Here is a 9864-nt window from a genome sequence, read left to right as displayed (position 1 = left end):
TCAAAGGTAAGTGATTAATTTTATCGCTATTTCTGATTTTCTTGACTCCTCTACTTGGCTTGAAAATGTTTGTATGCTTTTGTAAGCGGGCCGCTGTCCTCAGATAATCACATGGTATGCTTTCGCCGTAAAGGCTTTTTGAAATCTGACACAGCGGCTGGATTAACAAGTTAATCTTTAAGCCAATGTATAACACTTGTATCTTTTATTAATGTTTATTATGAGTATTTCTGTATTTTGAATTTGGCGCTCTGCAATTTCACCGGATGTTGTCGAAATGGGTCGCTAGCGGAATGCCTATCCCTAATTAATAAACATGAAAAGGTGAACGTAAGAAGCGCTCATCATTTCAAATAGGCTACATGCAGGGTTGGGTCGGTTACTTTCTAAATGTAATCCATTACAGTTACTAGTTAGCTGTCTAGAATTGTAATCAATAACGTAACATTTGGACAGGGTTGGGGAGTAACAGATTACAAAAAAATGATAACTGTAATATGTTACATTACCAGTAAAAATATTGTAATCAGATGACAGATACTTTTGAAAAACTAGATGATTACTTATGTTTGTAGACTGCAATTTGACCACAAGAACATATACTGTTTTACTAATCATAATCATTTCAAACCGTGCTTACATTTGTATACGATCACTATGGTGTGTGGGAATACTTTGGAATAGTTTTCCAAAATAAAAATCACTTGGAGCTGATTTGCTGATGTTTTTAGTCGTTTATGACCAACAACAAAATTTTAAAAAACATTTTAGTATTATTTATTGCTCATAAAACTTGGATGGCCAGATAAAATCACCCACGGGCCGAATTCGTCCAGTTGGGGAATCCTTCTCTGTTTTCTCAATGACATTCAAATCAGCATTGAAAAAAGGCTCAAATTTAAGTTTGTTCCACCTAAGCGAGTCTGACCACAAGTCAGAGCCCACTATGATGACACACCAAATGTGTTTGATCGATCGCGGGAAAAGAGCAGGAATAGGCTTTTGTAGTCTACAGTCCAAGGTATGTCTTCCAATGGTGAGACTGCTGTCGGCATGCAAACATTTACATTTACATTTAAGTCATTTAGCAGACGTTCTTATCCAGAGCGACTTACAAATTGGTGCATTCACCTTATGACATCCAGTGGAACAGCCACTTTACAATAGTGCATCTAAATCTTTTAAGGGGGGGGTGAGAAGGATTACTTTATCCTATCCTAGGTATTCCTTAAAGAGGTGGGGTTTCAGGTGTCTCCGGAAGGTGGTGATTGACTCCGCTGTCCTGGCGTCGTGAGGGAGTTTGTTCCACCATTGGGGGGCCAGAGCAGCGAACAGTTTTGACTGGGCTGAGCGGGAACTGTACTTCCTCAGTGGTAGGAAGGCGAGCAGGCCAGAGGTGGCTGAACGCAGTGCCCTTGTTTGGGTGTAGGGCCTGATCAGAGCCTGGAGGTACTGAGGTGCCGTTCCCCTCACAGCTCCGTAGGCAAGCACCATGGTCTTGTAGCGAATGCGAGCTTCAACTGGAAGCCAGTGGAGAGAGCGGAGGAGCGGGGTGACGTGAGAGAACTTGGGAAGGTTGAACACCAGACGGGCTGCGGCGTTCTGGATGAGTTGTAAGGGTTTAATGGCACAGGCAGGGAGCCCAGCCAACAGCGAGTTGCAGTAATCCAGACGGGAGATGACAAGTGCCTGGATTAGGACCTGCGCCGCTTCCTGTGTGAGGCAGGGTCGTACTCTGCGGATGTTGTAGAGCATGAACCTACAGGAACGGGCCACCGCCTTGATGTTAGTTGAGAACGACATGGTGTTGTCCAGGATCACGCCAAGGTTCTTAGCGCTCTGGGAGGAGGACACAATGGAGTTGTCAACCGTGATGGCGAGGTCATGGAATGGGCAGTCCTTCCCCGGGAGGAAGAGCAGCTCCGTCTTGCCGAGGTTCAGCTTGAGGTGGTGATCCGTCATCCACACTGATATGTCTGCCAGACATGCAGAGATGCGATTCGCCACCTGGTCATCAGAAGGGGGAAAGGAGAAGATTAATTGTGTGTCGTCTGCATAGCAATGATAGGAGAGACCATGTGAGGTTATGACAGAGCCAAGTGACTTGGTGTATAGCGAGAATAGGAGAGGGCCTAGAACAGAGCCCTGGGGGACACCAGTGGTGAGAGCACGTGGTGAGGAGACAGATTCTCGCCACGCCACCTGGTAGGAGCGACCTGTCAGGTAGGACGCAATCCAAGCGTGGGCCGCGCCGGAGATGCCCAACTCGGAGAGGGTGGAGAGGAGGATCTGATGGTTCACAGTATCAAAGGCAGCCGATAGGTCTAGAAGGATGAGAGCAGAGGAGAGAGAGTTAGCTTTAGCAGTGCGGAGCGCCTCTGTGATACAGAGAAGAGCAGTCTCAGTTGAATGAATAGTCTTGAAACCTGACTGATTTGGATCAAGAAGGTCATTCTGAGAGAGCTAGCGGGAGAGCTGGCCAAGGACGGCACGTTCAAGAGTTTTGGAGAGAAAAGAAAGAAGGGATACTGGTCTGTAGTTGTTGACATCGGAGGGATCGAGTGTAGGTTTTTTCAGAAGGGGTGCAACTCTCGCTCTCTTGAAGACGGAAGGGACGTAGCCAGCGGTCAGGGATGAGTTGATGAGCGAGGTGAGGTAAGGGAGAAGGTCTCCGGTAATGGTCTGGAGAAGAGAGGAGGGGATAGGTCAAGGGTGTTCGCTGCTCTGGCTCCCCAATGGTGGAACAAACTCCCTCACGACGCCAGGACAGCGGAGTCAATCACCACCTTCCGGAGACACCTGAAACCCCACCTCTTTAAGGAATACCTAGGATAGGATAAAGTAATCCTTCTCACCCCCCCCCCCTTAAAATATGTAGATGCACTATTGTAAAGTGGCTGTTCCACTGGATGTCATAAGGTGAATGCACCAATTTGTAAGTCGCTCTGGATAAGAGCGTCTGCTAAATGACTTAAATGTAAATGTAAATGTAAGCGGGCAGGTTGTTGGGCGGCCGGCCGTCACAAGACGCGAGATTTCATCTGGAGAGAGAGGGGAGAAAGAGGTCAGAGCACAGGGTAGGGCAGTGTGAGCAGAACCAGCGGTGTCGTTTGACTTAGCAAACGAGGATCGGATGTCGTCGACCTTCTTTTCAAAATGGTTGACGAAGTCATCTGCAGGGAGGGAGGAGGGGGGGGGAGGAGGATTCAGGAGGGAGGAGAAGGTGGCAAAGAGCTTCCTAGGGTTAGAGGCAGATGCTTGGAATTTAGAGTGGTAGAAAGTGGCTTTAGCAGCAGAGACAGAGGAGGAAAATGTAGAGAGGAGGGAGTGAAAGGATGCCAGGTCCACAGGGAGGCGAGTTTTCCTCCATTTCCGCTCGGCTGCCCGGAGCCCTGTTCTGTGAGCTCGCAATGAGTCGTCGAGCCACGGAGCGGGAGGGGAGGACCGAGCCGGCCTGGAGGATAGGGGGCATAGAGAGTCAAAGGATGCAGAGAGGGAGGAGAGGAGGGTTGAGGAGGCAGAATCAGGAGATAGGTTGGAGAAGGTTTGAGCAGAGGGAAGAGATGATAGGATGGAAGAGGAGAGAGTAGCGGGGGAGAGAGAGCGAAGGTTGGGACGGCGCGATACCATCTGAGTAGGGGCAGTGTGGGAAGTGTTGGATGAGAGCGAGAGGGAAAAGGATACAAGGTAGTGGTCGGAGACTTGGAGGGGAGATGCAATGAGGTTAGTGGAAGAACAGCATCTAGTAAAGATGAGGTCGAGCGTATTGCCTGCCTTGTGAGTAGGGGGGAAAGGTGAGAGGGTGAGGTCAAAAGAGGAGAGGAGTGGAAAGAAGGAGGCAGAGAGGAATGAGTCAAAGGTAGACGTGGGGAGGTTAAAGTCGCCCAGAACTGTGAGAGGTGAGCCGTCCTCAGGAAAGGAGCTTATCAAGGCATCAAGCTCATTGATGAACTCTCCGAGGGAACCTGGAGGGCGATAAATGATAAGGATGTTAAGCTTGAAAGGGCTGGTAACTGTGACAGCATGGAATTCAAAGGAGGCGATAGACAGATGGGTAAAGGGGAGAAAGAGAAAATGACCACTTGGGAGAGATGAGGATCCCGGTGCCACCACCCCGCTGACCAGAAGCTCTCGGGGTGTGCAAAGATTATCCAATTTGAATAAACGCTTGGAGGTAAGGATGACAGCATTGGTATAGTCTACGGCGATAGGGATATCACTTATTATTGATATCTACATCGCGCATTGATGTGAATCACATACTAATAAACATACTTTATGAATTTAAAAGTAATCCTAGTCATCTAGTTTTCTAAAAGTATCTGTAATCTGATTACAATATTTTTCCTGGTAAGGTAACGGATTACAGTTACTGTTATTTGTAATCCCTGACATGTAATGGATTACATGTAATACATTACTTCACAACCCTGGCTACATGTCATATTACACAGAATATATTCACTCTAAATAGGTTAGGAGCCAGACAGGGAGCCTAAGAGGAATGGAAATGAATTATTTAGGCTATATTATTTATATTAGTTCAAAACTTTCACCTACAAAGAAGTACATTGTGAAGGATTTTCAAGTGGGACACACTAGGCTGGTGGGGAGTCATGGACATTAAGCGCTCAGCATTTAAACAACATTTCATTGTATTAAATCATTAGGCCTGTAGTCTATAAATTGGCATATAGGCTGTGACTTACTTAGAATGAAATACAAATGAAATTAAAAGGCATTATTAGGCTCAGTCTACGGCAGTGTATGTGAGCAGGGGTTGAGTGGTCGGAAATCCCGCTCATCATCCATGGAGTGGTGTTTACGCACGACTCGCCACATTCTTTCCAAGCACTCTGCTAAAAACAGCTCCACTCACAGAAAAAAACAACTATGGCACCAAATTCGTTCCATTCATTAAAATCACAATTTAACCAACACCTATCTATTTTTGTGACTACCTGCACCTAACATTTGGTTTTGAAGTATTGAAACCAAACTATATGATTGGAATGAAAATTATTTTAATAAACATGAAAAGGGGAATGTAAGAAGCTCTCATCATTTCAAATAGGCTACATGTTATATTAAACTGCATATAAACACTCTAAATAGGTCAGGGGCCAGACAGGGAGCCTAAGAAGGAACGGGAACGGAAATGAATTATTTAGGCTATATTATTTCAATTATTTCAAGGCTATAGCCTACAAAGAAATACATTGTGAAGAATTTGCGAGTGAGACACTAGACTGGTAGGGAGTCAGTGACATTAATTAAGCACTCAGCATTTAAAAAACATTTCATTGTATTAAATCAGCATAGTAATTAAATTGCGCATATAGGCTGACTTACTTACAATTAAATACAAATTATGCGAAACTCTGCAGCACCAGCTGTGCCATCAGAGGCTCTGGGTTCCGCCCAGGCTCTGTCGTAACCGGCCGCGACCGGGGGTCTGTGGGCGAAGCACAATTGGCCTAGCGTAGTCCGGGTTAGGGAGGGCTTGGCGGGTAGGGATATCCTTGTCTCATCGCGAACTAGCGATTCCTGCGGAGGCCGGGCGCAGTGCGCGCTAACCAAGGTTGCCAGGTGCACGGTGTTTGGATACCATTTGGATACCACGAAATTGGGGAGAAAAAGGGCTAAACATTTTTGTTGTTGTTGTTGAATTTTTACCCCTTTTTCTCCCCAATTTCGTGGTGTCCAATTGTTGTAGTAGCTACTATCGTGTCTCATCGCTACAACTCCCGTACAGGCTCGGGAGAGACGAAGGTTGAAAGTCATGCGTCCTCCGATACACAACACAACCTAGCCGCACTGCTTCTTAACACAGCGCGCATCCAACCTGGATTTTACAGGAAGTGATATAACAATCAGTAATGACACAAGTATAATGAATGAGCAATAACCTAAAATATATAAGAATCCTAATGTTAAGATACCATATTCCAATTGGTAGCATATTACATGGGACATTGATGGTTAGTGTTTAATTTACAATGTTATAATGTGTGTTACTGGTGATTTCTGTCCTTTGGTGGGCACATTCCACAATTGAATTTACTCAACACATTCACAAATGGTGGCTTTGATCACCGTTTTGAGATTAAGGTTGCTTGATGTTCATAGCTAGCTAGCAGCACAAGCAAATATTGTTGTGCAAATTTCTCTTCACACACCATCCACACCAACAATCTCTGCAATCCTCCTCCATGCCATTGACCTTATGATTTTGTCTCTGTATTCTAGTTAAGCAAAATCATATGGAATTGGAAAACCAGACACAGCGATGACTAGTGGGCTCCCGAGTGGCGCATCAGTCTAAGCCACTGCATCTCAGTGCTAGAGGCGTCACTACAGACACCCTGGTTTGAATCCAGGCTGTATCACAACTGGCTGTGCTTGGCAGTCCCATAGGGTGGTGCACAATTGGCCCAGCATTGTCCGGTGTAGGCCATCATTGTAAATAAGAATTTGTTCTTAACTGGGGTGGCAGGTATCCTAGTGGTTAGAGTGTTGTGCCAGTAACCAAAAGGTTGCTGGATCAAATCCCTGAACTGACAATGTAAAAGAAACTGTCATTCTGCCCCTGAACAAGGCAGTTAGCCCACTGTAGGCTGTCATTGCAAATAAGAATTTGTTATTAACTGATTAAATAAAGGTTCAAAACTGACTTGTCTAGTTATATTTTTAAAATGACTGGCTGTCCTCCATCTTTTCTGATTTTGCTTGCCCGGAACTAATGACAGGCGGAACTATGTTTCATGAAAGGAAGATTTTCAAGCAAACATCTGCTCCTCACCTGATTGGTTAACGGCAGCTGTGGCGTGTAATTTGCATAAAGTATAGCAGAGCTGACCTTTTTCTATCGCTCGGCTAGCAGGGTTCACACCGCTCATTTTCCCGCAATCCCCTGCACTCTGCGTGCTCCCGTTGAAAATTATTGGGTACGGAACTTCGTTTGTCGAATTTGGAAGTGGTGGGAACCATCAGCCGCTATCATCTGGCCGACACTCAAGAAAGAAGACGACTAAAAAACCTATGGAAAGCGTTATTGAACAGTTTTGTGAAAGGAAAAAATGCAATCTGTGGTCATAAAGAGAGAAAGTAGTATTCAACATCTAGTGAGTGCGCTAAATGGACCAGAAATAATTGGTCTCGTCGCAACGCTCCAGCTGCGCTCTGCTCACATACTCTGGTCAGAGTATAAACAAGACTGCCCCTGCCTCTGGCGGATGAATGCGGAACAGTTTCCGACCATTTAATGCAAATTATAAGTATGAGCAGCATTGTGCATATTGTTGCATTGGGAGAAAAAACTACACCAGGAAACACATTGGCAGATGTTTTTTATTAACTAGTAGGAAAATTGTATCTTCACAAATCAGTAAACTGTTAGTCACAGTTTTTTTAATGCATGCTTTACACCATTTAACGAAATGAGGAAGTGAATAACAAATCCAACCAATCATCCCAGTATCCTGAGGTGCTTGAGATACCTGAGCATAAGATGATATGGTTCAAGAGCCAAATGTTTATGGCAGTAAACATTGATACATTCCTCAGTATAATAAATGCACATTCTTTGGAAATGACAGGCAACATCCCCCATAGATACCACACAACTGCATCAAATGGCCCATGATCACAAATGATGTAATAGCACAAAAAGCATAAACATGACACAAGAGTCACCTGTGTATGCAGTAGCCTATATGTTTTCCTGTGGTTTCCATGTAACCCTGAGGACATGATAATATACTCAGTCCTCTGCCTTTTAAGATAAATCTAACCCATCTAACAATCAACAATCAAATCACAATGTGACAAAAACACATCAATGTGGAGTCAAAATAGGTTGAGGTAAAACACACATGGTTCAAAAACAACTTTAGCTGTGCCATACAAGATACCAATTTAGCAAATATAGTTATTGAGGTACAACAGCTTTGTTTACGTTATATTCATTCAGTTTGGCACTTGCTTATTTCTACTAGTCCAGAACAGTGAAACAGTGTTATGATCTAAGCAATGACCTCTGCAGAAATGAGTAATATTACTTTTCATCAGTCCACAGTGGAGAATTTGAGAGATAGTAGTTGTTTCACATTGTGACACAACTCTGATGTAATTTAACCATCAGAGGGCTTTTACTATCCAGAGATGAGCAAAATACACGTGAGTTGTGCGTCTCTTTGTTAATGGGAAGGGTTTAGGTCATCAGTGGCAATCAGGCTTTCCCTTCATTGACATTCATACGGCAACATTTTCTAAACCCGGTAAGTACACATGTTCATTAAAAAAAACTTGAATCTTATTATACACATGAATTCTATGTGCGATATAGTCCCCCACATGACTGAATCAATGGACATGGGCTTTCAAACACATTTCTTTGCATGACAAAATCCTGTGTTCAAACATGTATCACTTCCTTAAACCTGTACGACTTGGGAAATAATATATCCCATTGCCCAATATCAACAATCTGGGCAATCCACCTATTGAGACGAGACAACTCGAATATGTCTAATACTACTAACCCAATCCCTTAATTTGGTAACGATATTCTCATAAACTCCCCATCAACAACGATTATAGAGGGGAAAATACAACAATAGAGGAATAGTATAGGCCTGTCATGACATATGATTATGTAGGGCAAAATAATAGAGAACATCAGCAGATGTGGTATTAGATATGTTGACAAAGTATAAGTATTTAATATAGTGTGTAATAACTCATATCGTCTCACATGTCAAAACATTTTAAGACTAGTTTTAAGGACACTCTATGAATTTGTTTTATTCTTCATGATTAACTGCCATTTTAAACCATTTTGTGCGGATTAGAGAAAAAGAGAGTTTTACTGTTATGCCGAGACATTCAAAACTGGACCCAGAGGTCCTCTACCATTTTATTGTCATGCACTTTGATTTGGCACCAGAACACTCCCTTGTCTTTCACTGCACACATACAACTAATATAGACAAACATTGCACCCCAATCCCAACCCTCCTCCATCGCCCCTTCCAAGCCTTCAAAAAAAAATCAGAAGTATTCCCTGAGTTGTCAGATTTGTGATTCCTGAGAGACGAGCCTGAGTGGAGGTTATGTGTACGTTTCGTTCACCACCTACATACCATACGTATCTTGTAAATCAAAATATAAAATATGGAACACATATTCATAAGATTAAACTGAATAGAATAGAATACAACAATGCATCTCCTACATGATTAGTGCAAGAGTGACATTTGCATTGGTTTTGGCATAGATAAAAAGAGAAGATTCACAACACTGGAACGCTAATTGTGTGTAGCAGTAAATCATACAAGGCAAAGTAAAGAGAACAACATAATTATTAAAGGGGTCATTATAAACTTTGTGAGATGTTTTTAGATGACAAAAGTAGTCTTATGTCAAGATGAATCCACATTCTATGCCATTGGTGGTGTAGATCCAGCGATATGACTCAACTCCAAATGAATGGAAAAGATAAGCACAGCAATTCCATTTTGAATTATGGCATAGCTGGATACAAAACTAGCCTGGGACATGGATTTATCTCAACAGGAGACCCCTTTGAGGTATCTGACAAACTTAGATTTGAGGTGTTATGTCCCTTTAAACTAAAACAGCATTGAACAAGATAAAGTCAGACATGAATGGCTAAGATATCTGATGTCTAGTATGTCTAGAAAACCCACCACAGTTAACCTGGTCCTAGATCTGTTTTTGTTTGGCGTAACAATGACCATAGGAGTTGGCAAGACAGCACAAACAGAGCTGGGACCAGGCAATCACGGAGTGACCTTAACCTGAATATGAGGAGAGGCTGCAGCGCAATTTAGATACAAATAA

This window comes from Oncorhynchus gorbuscha, linkage group LG19 (genome assembly GCF_021184085.1).
Source record: "Oncorhynchus gorbuscha isolate QuinsamMale2020 ecotype Even-year linkage group LG19, OgorEven_v1.0, whole genome shotgun sequence".
In the NCBI taxonomy this organism is placed as follows: domain Eukaryota; kingdom Metazoa; phylum Chordata; class Actinopteri; order Salmoniformes; family Salmonidae; genus Oncorhynchus; species Oncorhynchus gorbuscha.
This window is presented reverse-complemented; position numbering follows the sequence as displayed.